Here is a 27,418-nt window from a genome sequence, read left to right on the forward strand (position 1 = left end):
AATTTAGAATAATAGTCATAAAATTAATCGCTGGGCTTGAAAAAAGTATAGAGGACAGCATAGAATCTATTCCTACAGAGATCAAGGGACTAAGAAATAGTCATGAGGAGCTAAAAAATGCTATAAATGAGGTGCAAAATAAAATGGAGGTGACGACAGCATGAATTGGAGAGGCAGAGGAGAGAATAGGTGAATTGGAAGATAAAACTATGGAAAAAGAGGAAGCTGAGAATATGAGAGATAAAAAAATTCAGGGGTATGAGGGGAGAATTAGAGAACTAAGTGATGCAATCAAATGGAACAATATCCGTATAATAGGAATTCCAGAAGAGGAAGAGAGAGAGAAAGGGGCTGAAGGTGTACTTGAACAAATAGCTGAGAACTTCCCTGATCTGGGGAAGGAAAAAGGCATTAAAATCCAAGAGGCACAGAGAACTCCCTTCAGACGTAACTTGAATCGATCTTCTGCACGACATATCATAGTGAAACTGGCAAAATACAATGATAAAGAGAAAATTCTGAAAGCAGCTAGGGATAAACAGGTTGTAACCTACAAAGGGAGACCCATAAGACTAGTGGCAGACCTATCTACTGAAACTTGGCAGGCCAGAAAGGAATGGCAGGAAATCATAAGAGATGAAGAAGGACATTATATAATAATTACAGGGACTATCCATCAGGAAGAGCTAACAATTATATGTCTATGCGCCAAATACGGGAGTCCCCAAATGTATAAAACAATTAACGTAATCTCATATCCATCTCAACAATTTTGTTACTTTACAAATGTTATAAAAAATGTCCATATCTTTTAAAAACTGACAAAGAATTAAGAACTGTCTCTTAATCATGGCACTATGTAGGCAGTTCTTGACTTACAAATATTTGATTTATATGACTTTGTATGAATAGTGGGGAATCCCTGGTTTCTCAGGAGGCAGTGTTCTCAGGTTCAAAGTTCTAGGAAAAGACTTTTAGGCCCCTTCCCAAATCAGAGCAGACTCTGTTTTCTAGACCAAACCTTTGGTTTTTAATAGCTAAAAAACAAAGCAAAACAAAGAAAACAAACAAAAACCAATAAGGCAGAAATTTCAGAACCTTCCAAAGACAAAGAGGTTTATCAATCTCTGCTTGTGAAATCTTTTAAAATTTCATGTCTGGCCCACTCTGACTTCCTAGCCTTTTGGGATGCAGACAGAGCTCTCTTTTCCAGAGCTAAGTGGTATCTGCTCTCGCACTGTTCTGGGCCTTTGATAACCTTGTCTGGGAGCAGATAGCATTCGTGTGCCAATGCCAAATTAAAACTCTTCAAATTAGGAAGATAAGCAGCAATTAACAGAAAGCTGGCAAAATTTTAGGCAAAGATTTCTCTTATGAACTTTGTAATCATTGAATATTGATGTTTTTGCTGACCAAGACAGCCTTAGCATTCCCCTGAGTTTGGCTAAACGTCAGATAGGTTTCTTCCGGACTATAGGTCTCTGACCTCCCTTCTCTTGGAGCATTTAGTTTAGAAAACCTGCAGTTGTAAATTCTTTCTCTGTCTTTTTTTCTTGGAGATGTAAATCTTGTACAATTCAGGAATGTCTTTCTTCAGGAACTGGGAGCCATCCTTTTGAAATGGGTCATCGAGGAAGATAGTTCCTATTCTCCTGGTCTCTTCTGAAGGACAGGAGCCTAACTTTGATAAGCAGCAATTAGCAAACATGAATGACATAATCAGAGTGACCCACCTCCTCCATAGCTTCCTCTAGTATTTTTATGCTTGCTCACCATAGTGCCTAAAATCTCTCCCACCTTTTGTTTCAGCACAGTTGAGTTCAGTCTTTCCCCACTATTGTAGTAGTCTGAATAAAATCTTGCCTGTTTAACTCCATTTGGTACAGGTTTTTTGGACATTTCAATCAAATATTTCTTTTTTTTTTAAATCTTTTTAATTGTTAATTTTTTTTTTATTTGAGAGAGAGAGAGAGAGAGAGAGAGAGAGAGAGATAGAGCAAGCATGTGAGCAGGGGAGGGGCAGAGGGAGAGAGAAAGAGAATCTTAAGCAGGCTCCATGCTCAGCACAGAGCCTAATGTGGGACTCAATCCCACAACCCTGGGATCATGACCTGAACTGAAATCAAGAGTTGGATGCTCAACTGACCGAGCCATCCAGGCTCCCCTGCAATCAAATATTTCTTTCTGAGAATGTTGCACAATCATCTGGCACGATTAACTTGAGAATAACAGTTAATAGCCATAGTCTGTTATTTCTATATTTTTTCTGCCAAAGAAGAAAAATTTAAATGTGTAGTGATGTCAGAGGGCCTCAGGCTCATAAAGGGGGATTTGACCAAAGAACTCCCGGAACATAAATCCAGGGAGAAGAGATGTAGATAATTGCTTGCTCACATGCAGGTAAATTAATACATTCACTGGTAGCAGGGACTCTCAGTGCTTTCTACCTCTGAGTGGCTGACATGCTGCTATTGGAACCAGGCTTGATTGTCCTGTTGAAATGCTTTATAAGTAGAGCTGGTTTTGGTCACAGATGAAATTAAAATGGGATTAAGACATGATTTGGCATATATAGCACACTTGGGGAATTGGAGCTACCAGATGCCTCTTTGAGGACTGAGGGTCACTGTGAGGAAATGTATGTTGAGGGACAGAATAGTCCTATTTGATGAATTTGCCTATTCTCTTTTATGGGGCCTCCTTCCTTCATTTGATCACATCTCATTCTGTTCTCCACTCCTGCCCTCGTCCAAGCTACCACCATCTCTCTGTGGAGTATGGAAGTGGCCTCTTAACTAACCTTCCTCCCTTGTGCCCTTGCATTTTTTCCCCTCCTGACATCCACAGTGATCTTTTGGGAATGTCCTTTTAAAATGTCACTCTTCCACTCAAAATTCTCTAGTGATTTCTCAACACGTTTCAAATAAGAGCCAAAGTAATCTCCAGAGTAATCTTGCAAGGCCTTACTGACCAGGCCCTTCTTGGACATCATTTCCAACTCTTGGCCTCTTCCTTATGTTTCTTTAGCTGCTGGACTTTCTTGCACTTCCTTGAAACTTCTTCTTCTTTTTTTTTTTTTTCTTTTCTTCCTTGAAACTTCTAAACTCAGTCCAGGTAAGGGCCTTTGCACCACTGTTACCTCTGACTGGAATGCTTCTCCCCAAGTATTCATTTTGCTTACACCTACACTTTAAGTCTCTGCTCGTATGTCACCTTCTCAGAAAGGCTGCTTCTTAAAGTGCACCCAATTATTCTTCTCCTCCTTTCCTCTTTTTTTTTAAATCAAGCACTTTTTCATATCTGAGTTTATGAAGTATTTATCTGTTTATTATTTATTTTCCCCACTAGTCTATAAACATGTCTTGTCCTTGTATCTAGAATAGTGCCTGGCAGTTAGCAGCAGGAAATGTATGTCATATTCATGTGTTGAACAAAGAAATGATTTTAGATTCACAGGCTAATAAATTATACAAATAGACACTACTTGTGTACATCGGTAGGTGTGGTACTATATGTTAGGTAGGTTGCAACATGGATTACAGTGGTTTATGTATGATAGATAGAAGCACTAAATTCAATACATAACTTTCTATGGAAAATACATCTGGGTTCCAAATAAGTGGCTTTACATATGGCTTTTTGGAACACAATATATTTAACTTGACCATAGCCTGGCCTTCCATAAATGTAGCCCAAGATTTCAGTAGTGCATTTTGTAATAATAAATGTTGTTACTAAGATTATGCTGTTTCTGGAGAAATGTTATCTTTTCTGGTAATCATGGAACCCAATAGGTGAGCAAGATAGGAGGTTCTTGACAGCAGTTTCACTCAGAGTTTTCAGGTAACGTGTTCATTTGGAGTAGGACTCCAGCCATTCTTTAAGGATGTGAGGGGGAGGGGTGAATTTCTCTGCCTCCTTAGAAAAATAGTTGGCAAGAGGGAGGATCAGTGTCAGTTGTAGGACACAAACAGTGCTCCATTTTCACCCAAGAAAGCATACTCAGTTGGAACAGAAGCAGAAAGTCCCATGGTGATAACTGGAACCGGGTGAAAGCTACAGCATGGTGGGTTTGTAGAGGCCCAGGATTTAGCCAGGCATTTTTGATATCAACTCTATGGCATTCATAATTGCAAATCCCATCTGCAAGAGAGGTTCTGTTTCCTAACATCTAGTCTGGCCCTGGTCAGCAATAGTGCAGGCTTTGCAGAGGGGTGTGGAGGAAGGAACTAGCCTGTTGAGCACTGACTGTGCGGACATTGGTTCTGTGCATATACATTGTTCCATTTAAGCTTCCAGCGACTCTGTGAAGTGGGTGCTTCTGTTATCTCCATTTCATAGATGAGGTGGCTGAGGCTTGAAATGGATATGCAGCACGATAAGAATACTGTGCTGGAATACTAATCCAGGGCTGTCTGACTCAGAAGTCAATCCTGTTTTGTGTGACATTCTGTGATTATAGCTGCCTACGACTAGGGAATAAACGATCAATGGCATGGTCTCTGAGGGCAGCATTTCAGAAGGTTGTCAATATTCTTGTATTTTTCTCGAAAGCTTTTAAAGTCATTGTTAGGGATTTAGGGCCAGATTGGAAGGAATTACAAGACAAGAATAAAGTATACATTCATTCTTAGGTTTTACAGTTTCTATGTAACATTTTTTTGGTCAGCTTGTATCCCTCTAAAGAGCATCTACACTAAAAAGAACAATTGAAATGACCGGTTCCTATGACTGTCCATGCACATGAATTCACAGCCAGTCACAGAGCGTCATCTCTGCCCTGCCGGAGTTTGAAGGTTCTTATCAGCTTGAAATGTTTTTATTTGTTTTATTAAATAATGCATAGGTTCTACAATGAATCCAACAGAGAAAAATGAGAGCAAGAAAATGGGCAAATGAGTGCTACATGTAAATACTATAATAATTAAAAAGTTATTTGCAATCCTCAAACCACAAACTAATTTGGAGCAACTATTTCTGAGGCCAGAGGTCTGTGGGTCCTTGTGGAAATGGGAGTGAGGAAATTCTGCTTTGGGGCCTAAAAGCATATGGGGAATAGCTCTGCCTGCTTTCTTATTTCTGAGAAACCTGTTTTGAAGCTTTTGATTTCAGATATGGAGGCCTCAGACTCTGAACTTTGCCTTGCTCCTAGAATCTTGCATTGTTTGCTTTAAGTCATTTAAGGCTAAAAACAATCTGTTTGTAGACATATTTGCCTTTCTGCCTGCAAGAAGACTTCACGTGAGCGCATGTTGTGATTTGCTCGCACCCAAACTTCTAGTCCCTTATAGCGATAGGAACTCAGGAATTCCCATGGAAGCTTTCTGTGAAGCTCCTCAAGAGCACCTTGGTGATGAAAAAAAATGGGGTGGAATGCCCACAGTGGTCAGAAGTGCCCCGAAAAGCTTAAATAAGTATTTGATTAATTGATAAGCAGCAACAAATCTCTTGGTTCCCTATGTAGTTCTACCAAATTTATGCCCATGTGGTAAAGAGATCTGCCATCTAATGAAGGTACAAATGCAAATATATGGTTGTCATTTAATAGAAGTCATTTCTAGATACATTTTGGTAAGGGTTGCAGATTTTAAAAGTGTCTAATTTTGTATTTAGAATTGGTATGTGTTTTTAAATTATTACACAAGAAAACTTCCATGAATTCTGATTTGCAAATGATTTTATACAAGCACACAACAAATGTATCATTTACAATGAGTGCTACAAAATAGAGCAGTGATAGGTCAGTATAGTTGCCCTGAATCTCTGTAGTGTGCCTGGTTGTTAAGTCTTCACATGGACAAGTAGCCAGCACTGACTGGTGCTTGCACACCTTTTAGCTGGCCTGGGCTGAATAAGGAAATAGGCAAAGATTATGGGGTTTCCATTTTGCTGTTAAGTCCCTCTGTACTGCTTTCTTCCCTTATCAAAACTTACTTTCACGATACTAAAAGAACTGAAAATTTAAGTGATCGTCCTGAGTCTTAGTGTTGAAAGTAACATGCAATGAAGAAGGAACTCTAATGCTAGGAGTTTGTACTCTAAGGAGGGAGGAAGGTCTTTCCACTGCCTTCTTCAGTGTGCTGTTCTATATTATATTCCTTAAATCAACTCAGTCATTTGGTGATTTGTAAGCCATTAATGTGCCCAAAATCATCAAAATATTTTCTCCATTAAGCTTTTTTTTTTTTTAAGGAACCATAATTGCTAGCCTTTACATCAGTTAACAAGCATTTCCCACCCGTCTGGTTGACAGTTTGTCCTGTTTTTTAAGGGTAAGGTCCTGTAGAAATACAATTTGGGTTTATAATTACAAAGAAGGAGAGATGAAGCGAAGCAGGATTGATTGCTTTTCCATCAGGCTTACTTTAACTTATATATATTTAAATTGTGTTTTTAACACTCATCAAATATTTAATATTTATTTTCAGATGTGAAAGGTCCTGTGGTCTTCATGCTATGGATACTTATGAAAAGACAGCAAATGTGTATCAAATGGTGAAAAATATGTAATAGGCAATATGCATTTATTCCACAAACCCAATTCTTGAGGAAAACATTCTTTGGCAAGCAGTCAAACAATTTTAATGTAAAATTTAATGCAATAGGGGTGACATATTTTAGAACAAATTAATTAGATTAGTGAAGTGAAATGGCCTGAGTCAGAACAAATAAAATGAGCTGCATAACATGAGGCACTTTGCAATAATTCTTAGGCTATCAATTCTGTTACTTAGCAATTTGAATTCTATTCAGATCATCGAAAATTATATAAAACTAATTCCTGTTTCTTCTGGTTGATTACATAAAAATACAACAATTTCCATTTATCTGGAAAATGAACAGAACATTGCTTTCTTCAATAAAAAGTTTCTGATTTGTAAAATACCTTTAATTGTTTCTTTAATTTTCCTTGCTTGTTTTTGCACTGTGGTCCTCTGAAAAAGTTCCACTTATTTTGGGCTAATTAATTTTATTTTACTTTGTTAATTTATTTACACCTCAACTTATTCTGCAAGTAACTGGTGGTTTATTATAACAATTAAAAAGAAAAAAAAAGTTGGTATATGTGAATATAATAACCATGACCAGAAAAAAGTAGAAAGGCAGGTGGGAAAACGTGACCTTTAATATTTATTTATTTGTTTGTTTGTTTGTTTATTTATTTATTTATGAAGATAACCTTTAAAATGGGAGAAGATATTTGTAAATCATGTATCTGGTAAAGGGTTAGTATCCAAAATATATAAAGAACTTATAAAACTCAACACCCAAAAAATAAATAATCCAGTGAAGAAATGGACAGAAGATATGAATAGACATTTTTCCAAAGGAGACACAAAGATGGCTAACAGATACCCGAAAAGATGCTCAACATCACTTATCATCGGGGAAATACAAATCAAAGCTACAGTCAGCTTTCACTTCATACCTGTCAGAATGACTAAACTTTATAACATAGGCAACAATAGATGCTGGTGAGGGTAGAGAAATGGGAATCCTCTTATACTGTTGGTGGGAAGCAAAGTGGTACCACCGCTCTGGAAAACAGTATGGAGGTTCCTCAAAAAGTTAAAAAATAGAACTATCCTATGATCCAGTTATTGCATTCCTAGGTATTTACCTAAAGGATACAAAAATACTGATTCGAAGGGATACATACACCCTGATGTATATGGCAGCATTATCAACAATAGCCAAATTATGGAAAGAGCTCAAATGTCCATCCACTGATGAATGGATAAAGAAGTTGTACTATATTAATATATACAATAGAATATTAGTCAACCATAAAAAGAATGAAATCTTGCTATTTTCAACTAAGTGGATGGAGCTAGAGTATATTATGCTAAGCAAAATAATTCAATTATTTTGATTGAAATATGATTTCAATGATTTCATTGATTTCACTCCATATGATTTCCCTCCTATGTGGAATTTAAGAAATGAAACATGAACATAGGAGGCAAAAAAAGAGGGAGAGGCAAACCATGAAATAGACTTTTAATTATAGAGAACAAACTGAGGGTTGATGGAGGAAGGTGGGCAGGGGGTTGGGTTACATGAGTGATGGTTATGAAGGAGGGCACTTATTCTGATGAGCACTGGGTGTTGAGTGTAAATGATGATTCACTAAATTCTCCTGAAACTAATATTACACTATGTGTTAACTAACTGGAATTTAAATAAAAATTTGAAACTAAAAAAATCCTAAAACAACAACAACAACAACAACTACTACTACTACTATAACAGCAGTAACACTTGACCTTTTAAAAATGAGGCAAAAAAACATAGGCCATGGCTTATGTAATTTTTGTGAGTGAATTCAAATTTGACTCTAAATTCCTGGCAGCAAAAGGTGAAACATGTTAGTTATACAATGGCCTTAATTATGTTAATTGTGTGTTGGAGTATTTTAAGTCATGTCATTATCAATGATTTGACTCAACCGAACTCAAACTGGCCCTCAGGAAACTGAAAATATCTGTAGGTAGGGATCTGGTTTGCTTTAACCAGGCTTGATTTGATTGGCTGAGATATTCATGGCATTTTTATCCTTTTGTGTTGATTTCATCCCAGTCTCATTACAAGATGGTGGCAGCAGTACTAGGCCTCATATCCATATACAACTATATATATATAGGTTGTGTTTTCTGTCTCTCTGTCAAAATAGGGAAACTTCCTTTCCATTTTGTCCAGTAAATTTCCACCCACATTGTACTGGCCTAATTATTTAATCAATAACCTGCAACCAAAGGAATGCTATGGGCTGATTGGGTTAGACCTAGTCTCCTGAACCAGTCATGGCAAGGAAACTTGATTATATTGGACCACACAGGGCCATCTATGATATTGTGGATGTGATCAATTTCCCTTCAATTTTATGAGCTGTATGGTCTAGGAGTGGGTACTTGAACAGATACTAGAAACTGGAAAGAGAAAACAGATGTAACCAATGTCCTCTGAACAAGTTACTTGAGGGAAATTAAATATTTTTATTACTTAGGAATTTAGCATTCTGGTTCATTTATTAATTACAAAAGACTGTTTTGGATTTGCATTCAGAGACAGTCATGATATTTGGCAGATTTTAATGTTAAGTAAAAATAAATCAGAAAACGATGCCATAATAACTGTAAAGTCTTCTGAAGATAGCTGTCTTCATAAACATTTAACATGATGGACAGGCTGATGGGGTTGAATATTTCCAATTTAAACTATGTAGTTTTGTCCAAGTCTTTTTCTACTTTCTACTACATTCTCATTATATTTGTCTAAATAGAGGTAAAAACCATTGACTATCAACCAAAATATGTTGATTTGCAAAACTTTTCTCAATATAAGAAGAAACCACTATTGACTTTTTGGTGGGCAGAGTGAGGGTGGGAGCAAATTGGAACAAGAGGGTAGTCACTGGAGTGCTAGTGCTACAAGTTTTGGATTTAAAGTATGTCCCGAGGTCACAGGTGCTGTTACTTGGGTGGTTAAGATCTTAGATAATGATGTGTCTGTCTCTTGTTTTCTCACACACACACACACACACACACACACACACACACACACACACCCCAGTAATTTGAGTGGTGATCTTGAAGAGACTTATTTCTAAAAGTTATTTTTCTCTCCAGAGAATCTATGGGATTTTAAATGATGTGAATGCTATTGCCTAGAGATGCAGGGGTAAAATCAACACTGAAAAAATATTTTAAAATAAAAATGGATCTATTGATGATGATAATTATTCATCCTGCTTCTCTGAATTTTACTATACTACCTTTTCTTTTTTCCTCCCACTCTTTGAGGACAGTGTCTACATTTAGACAACAGCTCCTAATTTTCTGGCTCTGGCTTGCTTCAAGATAATTCTTTTCTTTATAGACAGTGGCCATGGCAGGTAAATCAATTCCCGTAAGTACAGTCTCCTGAAATGAAGGCAGGTTCATTGTCCTCTCTGGGGGCAGCACCAGCTAGTATTTTATTATCTTTTCCAAATCATGACACTCAATGAAGTGTGGAACTGATAAAAGATGAATTTACTTTAAGGTCCAAGAGAGAAAACATAACAGAAAATGAGAAGTTTCATCATAAATGCATCAATGAAGTTGCCCAGGGAGACTTGGTGATGGTGAAACTATCTCATAGCCACAGAAATTGCATCTCACCTTATTCACGACTGACACTCTAATGGAATCTCAGACTGTCTCAGCATACTGTCTGGACCCGCTTCATTTTCTCTTTCAGGTGCAAAGCAGTGTTTGTGGTTTGACCCATTGTCCCAAGATAGGCAGAGAGTTTCTTTGGCATTGGCCCAAAGGACAATAGGGAAGCGATCTAGCTAAAATTACATATTGATCTCCCCTTCAACCAGCATCCTTTCCAGTTAAATTACCTTGCTTCTTCCTGAAGGGATGACTATGAATTTTCAAAACACGCTCACCCAGCTTGTTAGGTGATAATTTTTCCCCTTACAGTCTTCTGATTTAGATTTAGTTATATTTAAATAAATGTTATTTTCACAAAAAAGAGTACCAATTTAGAGTGTTGTAAGCACAGACATCTGGTAAAAAAAAAAACAATACTACAAGTAGGGCGAATTAAATATTTGCTGATGTGAACCTTTGGGAAAAAATTCATTATTACTATGGGAAACTTGAATATTCTTCCTTTTTATTCCTCATATCTAGAACATTTCCCTGCAATCAATTTCTCATACTGCTGAACAATTCTCCTTCTTTATGAATTTTTACTAATTTTTAAACCTCTTGGAGCTGTAAACCATGCTTATGCTTGTATTCTTTTTTTTAAACTTCAGATGCACAGATTTGAATTAACCATACTCGTTGGTTGCTGGCATACTTTCATTACTTCATGAAAGGTCCTTCCCTGATTTGATACAGTAGGTGTTCAACAAATAGTGTTCTCCACTTGAATAAAATCTTACCACTTCAGAAACTTCTCCAACATAGGACATGGATAGGAGGATTGAAAATTGATCAGAGCTATTTCCTTTACCATATACATTAGAAGTCGTTCACAGTTCCTTAGTGAGTCAAAATTAGAGTCTGACATTAGAACTATTGTGTATTCCTTATATTTTATTGCATATGGATATGAATGTTAAAGGGCATATCATTGGGGGGCGCCTGGGGTAGCTCAGTTGGTTAAGCATCTGACTCTTGATTTTGGCTCAGTTCATGATCTTGTGGTTGTGAGATTGAGTGCCATGTTAGGCTCCATGCTGACTCCAAGCATGGAGCCTGCTTGGCCCAAAGCAGGCCTCCCCGCCTCCCCCACCTCCACTTGTATGTACTCTCTCTCTCTCTCTGTCTCCCTCTCTCAAAAATAAACTTAAGGGGCGCCTGGGTGGCGCAGTCGGTTAAGCGTCCGACTTCAGCCAGGTCACGATCTCGCGGTCCGTGAGTTCGAGCCCCGCGTCAGGCTCTGGGCTGATGGCTCGGAGCCTGGAGCCTGTTTCCGATTCTGTGTCTCCCTCTCTCTCTGCCCCTCCCCCGTTCATGCTCTGTCTCTCTCTGTCCCAAAAATAAAAAAAAAAAAAAAAAAAAAAAAAAAAAATAAACTTAAAAGAGTTAAAGGGCATATCAGTGAATGTGATTCAAACTTTTTCAGGTCTATAGTAAATGAACTAATTACTTTGAGTATTATTATAGTTAAACGCCTGATCTGATGAACTTTATCCTCTGATTCTAGTCAAGATTCAGATGTTTGGAATATGTACCATCAGGAACCCTTTATAGAATTCTGTCTTAAGGCTTAATCCTATCTGTATTCTACAAGTTTACTAGTCATTTACTAACTCTTACTTGACGGTGTACTTGATGTTTCACCGTTCACTGAGTGGCCAGGCTGTGCAGCCAAGGTTAGTAGGCAGTTAAGTGCCACCCAGGAAAGAAACAAGTGCATGACTTGAGGTTGCTGAAAACAGACAACATGCATACTGGGCTCAAGTTTTACAACACGTAATTACTTAGAGTAAGAAGAGAGAAAGCGCTAAAAAGATCTAGCCCTTTGCAATGTGTGGGTCCCTCACGGCCAGTGGATGTACTCTGCAGCCAGCCAATGCAGGCAATGTAGTCTGCACACCCCACTTGCTGCTGCAGTAGAAGTGCCTTGACCCTCCCCTGTGGGGTCTGAAATACAGAAAGCAAGGACATGCCAAAGGGCATCAACACATGCACTTAAGCAGAACAAAGGATACACATGGAGTCTGAACAGGGGGAGATAATCCCACAGTTGGTGATAAGCCTAGCACAGGCGATGAGGATTCTATCTCTTGGTAAGGAAGTGTGCCAGGCCCAAGGCTCATTCTTCAGTGGCCCTTGGACGTTGAAAGACTGCACATACGAGACTGTATTTTCCAACGCTTGATGATGATGAGGAGGAAACCTATTTCTATCACAAACATATTCAACCATAGACACTTTGGAAAAAATGTTCCCTTGGCAGCGTTCTTGAATTTTTTTTAAGCATACAATTTCTAGAACAGTGTTTCTCTTCTGTTTTTGACTTTGACAATAACTAAGAAATGCACTTTCCATATTGGCCCTTGACATGGCTGTGTATGACTAAAAAATTTCAGAAGCAACACTTTCCATTATTATGTGTGATGCACTATTAACAGTTTTTGGTTTGATTCTATTCTATCATGTTAAAAAAATCGATCCACTTAATTGATTTCACTAATGAGTCTAAACTACTGTTAGAAAAACACTATTCTAGGAAATGGGCCATACAGAAACTGTAAAGTTTATAAGAACTTTCAGTGTTTTGAAAAACAAAAGGGAGGGGTGAGAAAAAGGAGCGAGAACTGCAGAGCAGAGAGTAATTTCATTAGTGTGGATGTTACGTAAATCACATCTATCTTCCCCGCTACAATAAACATGTGGCTGAAAAACTTTTGGAAGGTGCGACCTAAATCTTAGGCATGAAGAGACACATAGATTCTCATAGTTTGCTTATATAATTATTCTGGTAGAGAAAAGATCTATTATTTTGGCAATCCATAAGAAGAATTGCTAAAATTAACTTAAAATTATATTATTATAGATATAATATATAGGAATATGTAATTATGTTACTGTATGTATACCATATGTAGGAATAAATATAAAATAACTTTTTTGATAAAATATCCTTTTATTTTATTTTTATTAAAAATTTTTTTTATGTTTATTTATTTCTGAGACAGAGAGGATGAGTGGGGGAGGGGCAGAGAGAGAGGGAGACACAGAATCTGAAGCAGGCTCCAGGCTCTGAGCTTGTCGGCACAGAGCCTGACACGAGGCTCGAACTCACAAGCCAAGAGATCATGACCTGAGCCGAAGTCGGACGCTCAACTGACTGAGCCACCCAGGCACCCCAATAAAATATTTTAAAGTTATATTACATATATATGAATTTTATATGTATGCACACATAACTGTAAAGTTACATACATAATAAATATTTTAATCACACATGCACATCAAGTGTTAAACAGCTTACATTACCATAATCAGGCATTAAACAATTTGTATTTCCCTGAGTTCTGGGTTCTACCTGGCTTTCTTTCTGTTTCTGTCAAGGGCAAAAACAATGGCTCAGGGCATGTTGTTTGCTCTACTCAGGATGTTCTCTTCCATCCCTTTCTCTTACTTCTCTCTCTACATATTTTACTTTTCATTTTCTTTAAATCTCATCACAGTCGTTATATTCCCAAGTTTATCTTTGCTTTCCCAAGACTAAATCAAGTCCACTTCTACTAAGTTTTTACAGCATATTTTTCCTTAGGGCCTTTACAACATCATGCTCATTTTAGCCCATCAGTTTTTTTCAAGTGCCCTATGAAGTTCCTGATATATAGCAGGCACTTGAATGTTTGTTGTATGACTAAATGCATTCTAATAATTAAAATAGCAATTACTTTAAAAAAAGGGGGCGTGAGTGAGCAGTCACAATGTACTGAATATGTTCCAGATCTCATAAGTTTCTTTTAGATCATTTTTTTTGTGTGGGAATACATTTATTCCTCTTTCGTATTCTTATCCATCAGATTTGGTACTGACTTGCATGTGGTAAATGCTAAATAAGTATTTGCTGAATTGATTGTTTTAGGTAAAGCACATAGGTATATGTTATTCATGTAATGAGTCCTATGGAGAGAGGTACACATTTCATATTAGATCAGATTTACATAATCATTATGATTGTGTTTATTGATTTCCATCTTTTAGAATCAATCTAATGAGAAACAGAAAAAATATGTTTCAGTGTTAATGTGCTTATGTTACTACATGTATTCAAGTCCTGTAATGTAATGAGAAGTATGTGTTTAGTATGTTATTTATAGCTAACGGGTAACCAATACAAAAGCTAAAAATAACAGTATAAAAATCCAACACTGGGAAGAGAAGGGGAGGAGAAAGCAAAATAAATGAACTCAATTCTCACGTTTCTCATGATGGCAGTCAATATTGTCTAAAGTTAATAAGTCAAGATAATGAAAAAGGAAAAAAACAAACTTCTTATTTAGACTTACAGAGATAACCACCAAAACCCATAGAAACAGAAAAAGTTAAGAGATATTATCCTTGAAGAGTGTCTGTGGGAGGGGAGGAATTGGATGAGAGATTGTTGCTTTTCATCATAGATCTTTGGTACTAACAAGACAAAAATCCAGGAGAAAATGTTATACAGAATTCTCCTTAAAGTTATTTTTGAGGCGCATGCATTTTGCTTGCCTCTGGGTGTTACTTAATATCTTACTATGAATTGATTATATAGATTTTTTTTAAAGCAAGTTTTGAATTGCCATGATGGAAAATATTGAGGCCCTCACACTAAAACACTGTTATGGGTGGAAATCTAGATCCCTGTACAATTGCCATTTACATACTATACTAGAGTTTAGAATTTCTATGAACAGAAAAGCATTACTACTCCCCAAACTTTCTTAAACACAGCAGCATTACTAAACCTATTTAGTAGTTTATTATATATTTAAATGATGTAAGTAAACTGAGGAAAAAGAAAGCACAAAAATTGAGCAGTATATATAGAGATTTTCCATTTACTCTGTTTCCCTCAACATATGCAGAGTCTCCCCTCTTGTCAACATTGCTCACCAGAGTGGTACATTTGTTACAACTGATGAACCTACATTAATGCATCATTATCACCCAAAGTCCATAGTGTACATTAGGGTTCACTTTTTGTGTGTATATTCTATGGGCTTGAATTAATTCTATGGGTGTATATTCTATGGGTTTGAATTAACTTATAATGGCATGTACTCATCATTATAATACCATACAGAGTAGTTTCAGTGCACTAAAACCCTCTGTGCTCAGCTATTCATTCTTTCCTTCTTTCCTAACCCTTGGAAACCACTATTTTTCTTTTTTTTCCTGTCTTCATAGTTTTGCCTTTTCCAGAATGTCATATAGTTGGAATCCTACGGTATGTAGTCATTTCAGAATGGCTTCTTTCATTTGGTAATACACATCTAAGGTTCTTCCATATCTTTTCAAGGGTTTATAGCTCATTTCTTTTTAGTGCTGAATAATATTGTATTGTCTGGTTGTACTATAGTTTATGTATACATTCACTTTCTGCAGTAAATCTTAGCCACCTCCAAGTTTTGATAATTTTTAATAAAGCTGCTATAAATAGTCATAGTGTGGATGTAAGTTTTCATTTCCTTTGGGTAATACCAAAAAGTATGATTGCTGGGTGGTATTGTAAGAGTATATTTAGTTTTGTAAGAAACCTCCAACCTGTCTTCCAAATTGGCCATACCATTTTCCATTCCTACAACCAATGATTGAAAGCTCCCAGTGTTCCATATCCTTGCCAGAAGTTCATATTGTCTATGCTGCGGATTTTGACCATTCCAATAGATGTATATTGGCATATAATGCTGTTTTGCTTTGCATTCCCCTGCTAATATATGATGTGCAGCATCTTTTCATGTGGTTACTTGCCATATGTATAACTTCTTTGGTGAGGGGCCCGTGAAGGTCTTTGGTCCATTTTTTAATTGGGTTGTTTGATCTCTTATTGTTGAGTTTTTAAAGTTCTTTGTATATTCTGAGTAACAGTTCTTTACCAGATATGTCTTTTGCAGATGTTTTCTCCCAGTCTGGGTGTGTTTTCATTCTCTTGATAGTGTCTTTGACAGAGCAACAGTTTTTAATTTTGATGAAGTTCAGTTTATCAGTTATTTCCTTCATGGATTGTGTCTTTGGTGTCGTATCTAAAAAGGCATTACCACCGTACCCAAGGTCATCTAGGTTTTCTCCTATATTATCTTATAGGGGTTTTATGGTTTTAAATTTTATATTTAGGCCTGTGGTCCATTTTGGATTAATTTTTGTGAACGTTGTAAGATCTGCATAGAGATGCATGTTTTTTTTGCATGTGCATATCCAATTGTTCCAGTACTATTTAGTGGCCTCTTTTTAGTGTTAAATTCTGACTGATCTAAATTTTTTTTAATGTTTATTTATTTTTGAGAGAGAGAGAGAGACAGAGACAGAGAGACAGAGAGACAGACAGAACACGAGCAGGGGAGGGGCAGAGAGAGACACACACAAGAATCTGAAACAGGCCCCAGGCTCTGAGCTGTCAACACAGAGCCCCATGTGGGGCTGGAACTCACGAACCATGAGATCATGACCTGAGCCAAAGTCGGACGCTTAACTGACTGAGCCACCCAGGCACCCCTAATTCTGACTTATTTTAAAGAAAATTGTAGAAAAGAACACTAGGCCAAGTATAAGGAATTAGTTTTGGCTGGTTTAACAAGTAAAGAATTTATTTTTCCTCATATAAAAGAATTCCAGAGGTAAGCAATCCAGTGTCCAGTACTCTGTCTTACCAGGCTCCTTTAGTCTTTCTGCTCCCCCTTCTTTAATACCTGGTTCCTATCCTTGGATTCTGTCTTCATTGGCTTCTCGTTTTATGATTATAGAATTGCTAGTTTGTTCCAGGTAGGAAGAAGGAGAAAGAGAATAAGGGCATCTGCCAGATGAGTAATCACTTTCAGAGAACTTTCCCAGTAGCTCTACCTTAAGACTTTAACCTACATCTCATTTGGTACCCTTTCCAAGTAGCTTGGAAATTTATGTTTTTAGCTGGAAACATTGCTTCCCCAATCACATAAGAGCATAGAAGATGGGGAGACAGAATTTTTATAGGCAACTTGCTATCTCTTTCAAAGCTTCGTCTATGCCAGACTGTCTGCTTTAAGCTGTTTACCCTGTGGAGAAGAGGAACAAATATGGGTCTGCAAGATACCACAGATTTGTTCTAATAAATTATCTTAATTGTCTAGACAATAGGTCTAGAATTTTTCTAAGCAATACCCATGACGTTATATACTATAAAAGTTATTACAGGGTCATAAAAGGGGAATTGTAAAGAGGGAAATGTATCCCTAGAGTATCTACTCAACTGATTATCTCTAGCACCCAGCAGAGCTCTTGCTATTTTGGTGATAGTATTAGCTTTCTATTGTTGCTGTAACCAATTACCTCAAACACAGTGTTGTAAACCAACCCAAATTACTATCTTACAGTTCTAGAGGTTAGAAGTCTACACTGGCCTCATTGGGCTAACGTCAAGGTGTTGGCAGGGCTGCATTCCTTTCTGGACACTGTAGGGGACAATCTTTGCCCTTCCCTTTTCCACCTTCAAGATGCCACATTTCTTGGCTCGTGGCCCTCTCATTTATTTTCAAAGCCAGCAAAACTGAATTTCTATGGCTACTCTTCCACAGTCACATCTCCCTCTGACTGTGTCTCTCCTCCCTCCCTTCTCCATTTTTAAAAATGTTTATTATTACTATTATTAATTTTTTTTGACAGAGAGAGAGAGAGAGAGAAAGCGAGCAGGGGAGGGGCAGAGAGAGAGGGACACAGAGAATCTGAAGCAGGCTCCACACTGTCAGTCTAGAGCCCAATGAGGGGCTCGAACTCCCGAAATGCGAGATGATGAGCTGAGCTGAAGCCAGACGCTTAATCAAATGAGCCACCCAGGTGCCCAACTCTCTTCTCCATTTTTAAGGATGCTTGTGATTACACTGAGTCCACTTGGAGAATCTGGGATAACCTTCATATTTTAAGGTCAGCTGATTGCCAACTTTAATTCCACCTGTAACTTTAATTCCCCTTTGTCATGTAAGGTGATGTATTTATGAGTTCGGGGGATTAGGGAGGACATCTTTGTGGGGGGCATTATTTTGTCTACCACAGTGATGCTGGATAAAATTTATATTAACAATTAAAAATTATAAGCAGTTGACACACTGTGCTTCATTTTATCCTTCAAAAACTCTAATAAGTGAGGAAACTGTTGTTTAGAAGCTTGGATTAATTTGCACAAAATCACATGACATGAGAACCCATCTTGTAAACACTGTGCTACACTCTACCTACCACTAAGCGAATCATCCAAGTGTGTGGCAAACCTGATTCTATGTCAAGGTACCATGGTTTTGCATGAAGACTAGCGCTAAATCAAGCTAAATATATTTTAGAGTCTAAGTCTAGGCTGGTCACCTTTTAATGTAGGTTTGTGACATGAAATAAAAAATTTATCTTGTTTTATGGTTTAGAATTTTTCTCACCATTTGCAGTCTGTGAAGCCCCAAACTTGCATAGAACCTGGTAACAAGAATTATTGGCATTTTCATCTCTGCTTAGTTATACTATATGTTATATTTTAATTAATGTTTTTTCCCTTGCTTTTTCTTTTTTAAGCATTGTTTATTTCTATGAACCAGAGGAAGCTCAGATATTTTCAGCATTGGACTATATTGGGATACCTTTAAGACCGTAAATAAACCATACTAACCAGGAATGGTATGAGAATTTCTGAATATATTTTCACTCACCTCATCCTTACTTAATTTAGCATTCACATAATGCAGACCATTATGCTCAATGTGGGTTGAAAATATTTAAGGCTGTGAAAACCTGTGCAAGTTTATTACTGTAATTGAATACTAAAGTACAATATTGGAGAAGTTCATCTTATTTTCAGTCTTTTTTCATGACACATTGCATTTTGAGCTGCTACCATGTAACAAAAAATATTTATTTTTATGGGTATTCAGGTAGAGAGCATATTTTGTTTGAATATGGAAGTCTAATAAAATGATTAAAATTTGAATTTAGCAATATTGAGAAATGAACTTATAAAAAAATGGAAATTATCCCACTATAGGCATGGCCTTTAGCAACAAAGCTTTTTGTGGTGTTGGGTTCAGATTCTTCACTGATACGGTAAATCATTTTATACAATAATTGAAATGGCCTTCTATGAAAGAGTGTAACCAATATTTGTTTAAGTAATGTTTTATTTGGGTTTTGTTGAAATAATTCTTCTAGATATTGGTTTTATTTCAGCCTCAAATTCTCCTTTCTTAAAAAATGTTTAGAATGCTTCCTTATTTGTTATGACAAATTCTATAAAGAATGTGTGAGTTAGGAAGATCTTCTAATCAAACTAATTTAATATGATAATCATCTTTCTGCATGATGACATTCTATAAATAAATAGTATGGTTTTGAAGCTCATTTGTTTTACAGATGGAAGAGAAAAACCTGAGTATAATTAAGTTAGACTTGTTTTCTTCATGATTCTAGGAAATCTGGAAATGTATATCTTGAACTTCAATATTTATAGTCTATATATACAAGAAAATTGTAGGCTTCAGTTTGATTCTCATTGCTTTGCATATGGTGATACATAAATGTAGGATAAGAAGGATAGAAAAAGAAGACAAATGGAAGAGGGTTTATTATTAAACATTTTCCATTCAAGGATTCTCAGAAAAGTTACCATATAGTGGCAGTGTTTACCAACATTCTCCCTATTAAGAATCATTTCTTTGTGCCATTTGGCTAGAATTCTCTAGTGGTATTAACACAGTAGTTTCAAGATACACTTAACAATCAGTTTTTGAAATATAATAATTATTAGTACATTTCAACTATGGTCCTCATAGGCAGGGCTATGTCTTATTTATCTTTTTATCCCCCAGCACTTATCCTAGTGCCTGACACAAAATTGGGAGTACTCAATAATGTTTGTTGAATAAAGGAAGGAGTGAATTAAATTCTTTTTTCTTCTAGTAACATAAATTTTTTTAAGTGTTTATATTTAAGAGAGAGAGAGAGAGACAAAGCGTGAGCAAGGGCAGAGAGAGAGGGAGACACAGAATTCGAATCAGGCTCCAGGCTCTGAGCTGTCAGCACAGAGACCCATGCAGGGCTTGAACTCACGAACCGCAAGATCATGATGTGAGCTGAAGTTGGACGCTTAACCAACTGAGCCACACAGGCACCCCTATTCTAGAAACATAAAATGTTTTATTTAATCTTGTTGAGCTGTGTTGCCTAACTTATCAGTTGGAGACCTGGATTAGATTGTGTCTAACATCCCTCTAGCATCAACATTTTGTGTCTCTATGATGTTTTTCTTCATTTGGTTGTGGTAGATAATGGAGTCTTACTTCTTTCTCCCTCAGTTGTTACCTCTGCCTGGATGTCAGAGAAGATAGAGACGTCTGTCTAATAAGGTTTCTTCAGCCTAGCAGGTTACTTGCTGATCCTATTGGCTGAAGATAGCAGCGGGAGGTGGATTTTGGTGGATGGTAAAGGCTTGCAGCAGCTTCCACTCTCCAAATTTCATGGTGATTGGATTGCTCAATACAACAATCTGAGCACTTTTTCTCTTCTGTTGAGCCTTCTAGAGGCAGTAGAATGCTGAATGGCTCTTTCAATAGGCAGCTTTGCCAGGGGATTTATTCTACACTACCTAGAGTTGCTTGAGAATTACAACAGATTCCTGTTTTGCCCTGAGGCTTCAGGTTCACTGACTTTTTGTAGGGTTGTCATTGGCTCCAGTTTGCCTGGGACAGTTCCAACTAATACATACTGCCTGGTATAATTCTTTTTTTTTTTTTTTTTTTAAATTTTTAATGTTTATTTATTTTTGAGAGAGAGGGAGAGAAAGAGCGCAAGAGCGAGCATGAGTGGGGGGGGGGTGGAGAGAGAGGGGGAGACACAGAATCTGAAGCAGGCTCCAGGCTCTGAGCTGTCAGCACAGAGCCTGATGTGGGGCTCGAAATCACAAACTGTGAGATCATGACCTGAGCTGAAGTCGGACATTTAACCTGCTGAGCCACCCAGGTGCCCTTGCCGGGTGTAATTCTTAATGCTGTCTCTTTCATTCTCAAAGTTACCTGGTTTAGACAGTACATACAGAGTTACCTACTACCCTGGCTTTTTTACTACTAAAGGGTTTTCTCTCCTTATAATGAGGTGTACTCATTCCAGGCAGTGCTGAATCTTAGGTATTGGCAACAGTCCTACATTCCTCCTTCTGTATCTCTTGTGAGACCTCTTGTATAGAGGCAAACTGAGTCTATTCACTTTTCTGTTTCTTGAAAAAAAAAGTCAATTGAATTTTTCCGGTTAAATATGACCCTTTTTTCCCCCTCCAAGAGCTACTAGTACAGAGCAAAATAACAACAACAACAACAACCATGTAGGGTTTTTTTTTTAATTTAAATTTTTGAAAAAACCCACTAGGTTCTAAATTTGAAAGGGCACCAGTGTGATACAAATGAGGGCATTATAAGATATTTGATACCCTTTTTTATCTTTTTGGAACCATCTTTTTCATGCATTTCCAAGTGCCTTTCCTTCATGGTTGTAGATTCTACAGCCCTCCAGTTCAGGGCCATTATACTCTGTGTTCTTCTGGGATGCAGAGATAAAAAAGAACCTCAGGTCTGTTATGGAAAGTATATCGAGTGAACACATAATACATTTGAAAAGGAAAGAGGACAAGGAACATGTCAGACAAAGGAAACAAGCTAAGTTTTTTCGGATTTGGAATTAGAGCTAGGCACTGAAGAATCGGTAGTATTTCTGTAGGTAGAAAGGGGGGCAGAATGTTGGGAGGTGTGTTGTCTTATAGTGGGCTGCCCATTTTAAACAAGAAGAGAGAAAAGTGAGAGATAAGATGTCTGGGTCAGAAAGAGAATTTGAGATTCTAGATGTGAAGTAGTTTGAACCTTCAGGTTTTCTTCTTTCTATGACATGCACTTTTATTGGGGTTTGAATATTACCCCAAAATCTTTATTTCTGTAGAGAAATTTTACCCTAAAGACAGGCATGAATAGAGCTGAAAGTAAAAAGCAGTTTAATGGTTCTTCAAGTAGCTTTATTACTGTCTCTTCTCCTTTTACCTCTTTGGCATATAGAATGCAAGGGAGTAAAGGAGAAAAAGTAAAGTATATGATTTAATTGCCACTGGCTTGCTTGTACTGTGTGTCCACTAGCAAACTGTAGGCTTCATTTTGACAGGAGTGAGGTGTCAGCTTTGGGTACACAGCTCTAGGTTTCTATTTTGGAAGATGAGTATTCTGCTGGGACATTCCCTATAGCCCATGGTGGAGGTTGGGGGGGAGGGGGTGGAAGATGTCCCTTAGTTTGCTCATTTTTAGACTGTTGGAAGTTTTTATTCTTTCAACTGAACGTAGCCTGGAGGCATTAATGCCAGAATATTGGACCATCAATATTCCCAGCAGACATGCCCAGTCCCAGCAGACATGCCCAGTCCCAGCAGACATGCCCTTCACCAAAGGTGGAGATCCTGTTTTCTGTTTTCTCTCTCTCCTCCCATGTGCCTTTTGTGGACTCTTAGTTCTGTAAGCTCTACGGGTAATTTTCCTCTGGGTGTTCTTTCAGAACATAATTTACTTTTTGATGTCAGAGGATTTTTAGCGTTTGTCCTCTCTGTCCATCCTACGTGGTTTTACAGACATGAATTTATGTTTATATCATATCTGGACTAGTGAAAATCATCCATTTATTCACTCAGCAAATGTTTATGGAGCTTCTACTTATTTGGCCATCACTGTTCTAAGTGCTATGATGATGCATTGAACAAAAAAGATAGCCTCATGGAGCATATATTCATGGGAGTGGGGGAGAGAGCAGTGTGGACTCAAGCAATAAGCAATAAAAAAACAAATAAGTATATTAAATAGTGTGTAAGAAACAGATAAATGCTATAGTAAAAGGACAAATTAGATCAGGGTAAGTAAGGGGTACTGGGAAAGCAGAGGAAAGGGGACAGTTGCAGTCATATTAAGAGTGATCAGGCGAGGCCTCAATAACAAGATGACATTTGAGTAAAGACTGAAAGGAGACAGGAGAACTGGCCAAGCAGTTATCTGGAATAAGAATGGTCAGCAGAAGAGCTGGGGCATGCTGGCAGGTTCAAAGAGCAGCACAGAGGCCAGGAACTCTGAGTGAAGTAACTACTAACAAATGCCACTTATTTAAGTGATTTATTGATACCTTAACTGGAATTATAATTGAATTTTGTTGACATAACTTATTGAAAGCTATTTTGGGTTCTTTAGATATACATGTTTATCATTCAGTGTTAACTGTCTTTAGGGGCATTTTCTTAGCATGTGAAAGGCAATACTCTTCATATTTATCAGTAAAAAAAAAGGTAAAAATGTAATATGGCTTCATCTACTTGTAGGTGTCATCCTTTGTTGGGTGTTAAAAAAGCACTGAGTGTTACTTTGCAAGCAAATATGGAATCGCAATCATTTTCCCAACCATGAATATGTGCTTCATTAATATTAAATGTATGCCCTGTCGCATGGATTCCCTTTCTGCATATATAATGACATTTCGTTTTAATGGTGGATCATAGTTTAATCTTTTTGAAGATATTTTAAAAACAACCGAAGTCTACAAATGTGGTATAAACAATGCACATAACTCAGTTGAAGAGATGAAAATATGAAGAATTATGACTGAGTTCTCTGCAGACTTGGGAAACTATCACAGCTGCCCCCTGGCCTAAAGCAATTATAGGATGTCATTCATTGTTGGAAACATTCTGATATCTCAGTTTTTAAAATATGGCAAATATGCATCTTAGAATCAGTGAAATATGGAGTAGGTATTCCATAAATGTTTAACTGCTTACAGTGTGGCTCCCCACGCCCCCATGCTCCACATATGTGTCCCTGGCTCTAGGCTGAACTGCATTTCACCTGTACGTGCATTGCAAGTCGGGCTGCCATCTCTGATGCATTACTTCTACCCCTTCCTGTATGGAGCTATCCCTCCCACCTATACTGTGTTGCTGTATTTGGCTGGGCTTGATTTCAACCACTGCTGTCCCCAAAATAAGGTCAGGGGAGAACATGTAATTACTCCATTAGGACCTATTTTGTCAGGCCACAGGGACTGGTTTAGGGATGGTCACGTGAGCCAGGCCAGACCCTAGCTTTTGTCAAAGCTATCAGGAAACAAGCTTTCTTTTTCTTTGGATTATGATCTCTTAGGGCCTTGAAAGCCTGCAGCATCTGGTGGCCCCCTTGTTATTGCAGGGACTGTCTACCCAGAGATAAAGCCTACACAGAGGAAAGTGGAATTGAGATGGAGAGAAAGTTCTATGGTAACCTGTGATCTGTCTCTGATCATCTCTATCTAGCCATAACTGAAGCTAGATTTATTCTTGGAATTTTTAGTTATATGTTCTCTCTATATATATACATTTCTTTGGTTTAAAACTTAAAATGTATTTACTAATATAGAAACATTTTGCTATCTTCTGCTCCACACCCTTTTCACAGTAAAAAATCCCCTGTGGAGTATGGGCTGATATCCAGTTACTATCTTCACTCCTTATGGCTCCAGGACTTGGAATTCTTACTCTCACCCTTGACCCACTTCTCTCTGAATTATTCCATTAATCTAAATTGATTTTATAGTTAGTTGTCAAAACCAGGTATAAGTTAGTATCTTTACTTCCAGGCCAGTTTCAGCTCAGTCTTATAGTTATTGAATGGTAGACAGCAGCTTCTTGCTCTCAGATGCTTTTGACACATTCAGACTTCTGCTTTTGATAGAAGTCAACTCCTACTCTCTTTTTCAAAACCTAAATATGTCTTTGTGCCTCCCACAAAGCTCTGGCCTCTTTTGGTGATGAATACCTCAGGTTCCCAGCTTACTTACACAGCCCAGAGGCCTGTGATGCCCCTAAACTTACTTGAAGGTTAAAACTTTTCTAGGTCAGGTTATCAACTTCACTACTTTGCAAAATTCTCTTTGGTGACTCAGATATCCCCAGTGCAGAGATGCAAATCTTGCCCAGTTTTCCTGATTAGACTATTATACTGTGTAAAGCAATATTAGTGGGGATAAGGATACATTTTGAAACTAGAGAGACCTGAGTTTAAATCCTTGCTCTGGTATTTTTAGTTCTATAGCCCTAGGTAAACTATTTTTACTTGCCATGCCTTAATATGTAGAATGGGGATAGACAAAATTGTTCCTAACTCAAATAATTGTTGTGAGTTTGTATGTATGTATGTATGTATGTATGTATGTATGTATGTTTCACGCCCAGTGTGGGACCAATGTAGGGCTTGAACTTGACCGTGAAATCAAGACCTGAGCAGAGATCAAAAGTTGAACACCTAACCAACTGAGCCACCCAGGTGCCCCAATTGATGTGAAGTTTAAACGTATCTATATATTCATCTATATTCTATTTATCTATCTTTCTGACACTTAGTTTTCATAAGGGGTAGTTATCATTAGAAACTTCTATATGAGATCATTTCTGAGTGGTTTAGTGTCTGACTTGTGTTTTACATTGAATATCATATCACATATGTTTAATTGTTCTTATTATTTTTCTCATTCTTTCACATATGCACGATGCCAGAGCAGTCACACTTAACCTAAGGCAGCAAACTTTGGATCCTTGTAAACCAAAAATCCTTTTAATATTGCAGACAAATCCACATATCTTGCCCTAAAATAAAAATAGAGAAAACTGAGAGCAGAGTCAGAATGGTAGTAGAATTTATTACCTAAAAGACAGAACTTGGCCAGGTTCTGCCATCTCTTATAGGTTCAATATGTCTCTACAGAATTCTTAGCTGCAGATAAAGTAATCCTGTTTGATTTATATGGCCCCAGCTTAAGAAATCTACAGAAAGAAGGGACTATACCAATTCTTTATCTTAGGCACTTTGTTGGCAGTGGCATTGTGTCCAAACACATATGGCATAAGAGTATATATAGGACTGTTCTTTCTATGCAATTTTCATTTGCTCATTTCCTTTCTCAATATGTAGTGATATTTGCTGAGTTATATTAATTAGGGATTAAAACAAAAGTTTTCCTAGGACTTGAGAAAGATGCCAGATTGATTGCCAGAAAATTTGTGTCCTCTTCATGTATCATAATTAACTAAATCCTCTTTATTGCCTACTTCTTAAAACTATCAGAATTATACAGGCTTAGGAAGAACTGCTATTAAACATGGAAAAGCAATTCTTGCATTCCTTAATACTATGGAAGAGAAAAAAGGTGATTAAAGATTTAGACCTATGGTAAAATTATTAGAATTATTTATTATAGAGCATGGTTCTTAACCTTTATGGGTCATATACCCTTTAGAGAAATTTATGAAAGCTGTGGGCAGTCTCTCCACAAAAATGCAAAAATAGATATAGGGAAAAATTCTGCACCTAATTCTCAAGATATTATGAATCATTTTGAAGCTCATCCAGATTTTAAGAATTTCAATGTGATGTCTTAAAATCATAGACTCTTAGAATAGTACAGGATGTTCAAATCCATTTAGATCAGTGTCCAATTTAACTTGGGGTGGTTCATACTGAGCACTATGAACATATAAACCAGATATCTGTGTCGTGTGGGTCTGTTCCATGTACTGTGGGATACTTAGCAGCATCACTTTACTCACTAGATGCCAGAGTGTGTGTGGGGGCAGCCATGATAATAAAAAATGTCCCTTAGGGTACAAAAATCAGTTGAGAGCCACAGGTGTAACTTAAAAATCCCTTCCATTTTGATAGCAAGGGATCGTCTGGTCCCTAAGTGCATGTTCATTAACTCCAAGTTGCCACATATCTATTTTGGGTCTGCAGAAAGTAGAATCTGAGATAAGTCCTTGAGGGCAGGTAGTTGATTTGGGATGTGATCCTCAGAAGGACAAATGAGAGTGGAAAAAGGCGAGACATTTAACAGGGCAAGGTCAGTATAGTTTGCATTAATGAGGCAACTGGAACACAGTTACAATGGAGATTCTCTGATGGACAGTGTAGAACTTACCTAAGAATTGTTCCATCAAGGGGAGGAAGCTGAGGTGTTTATTCCGTGTCCTAGCCCTCATTGGTTGAGATTGCTTTAGGTAGAATTTAATCCCCAGCACACCCAGGCTGCCCTGCAGGTGTGCTGTGCTAGCTCCTCTGATGCTCGACAAAGCCCTCAGGCAGAGAAGAGGAGTAGAGGGCATTTAAAATGGACAGCTGTCAGTTTACAGAGGAACGTCTATGAAA

This window comes from Panthera leo, chromosome C1, assembly GCF_018350215.1.
Source record: "Panthera leo isolate Ple1 chromosome C1, P.leo_Ple1_pat1.1, whole genome shotgun sequence".
Taxonomy (NCBI): Eukaryota; Metazoa; Chordata; class Mammalia; order Carnivora; family Felidae; genus Panthera; species Panthera leo.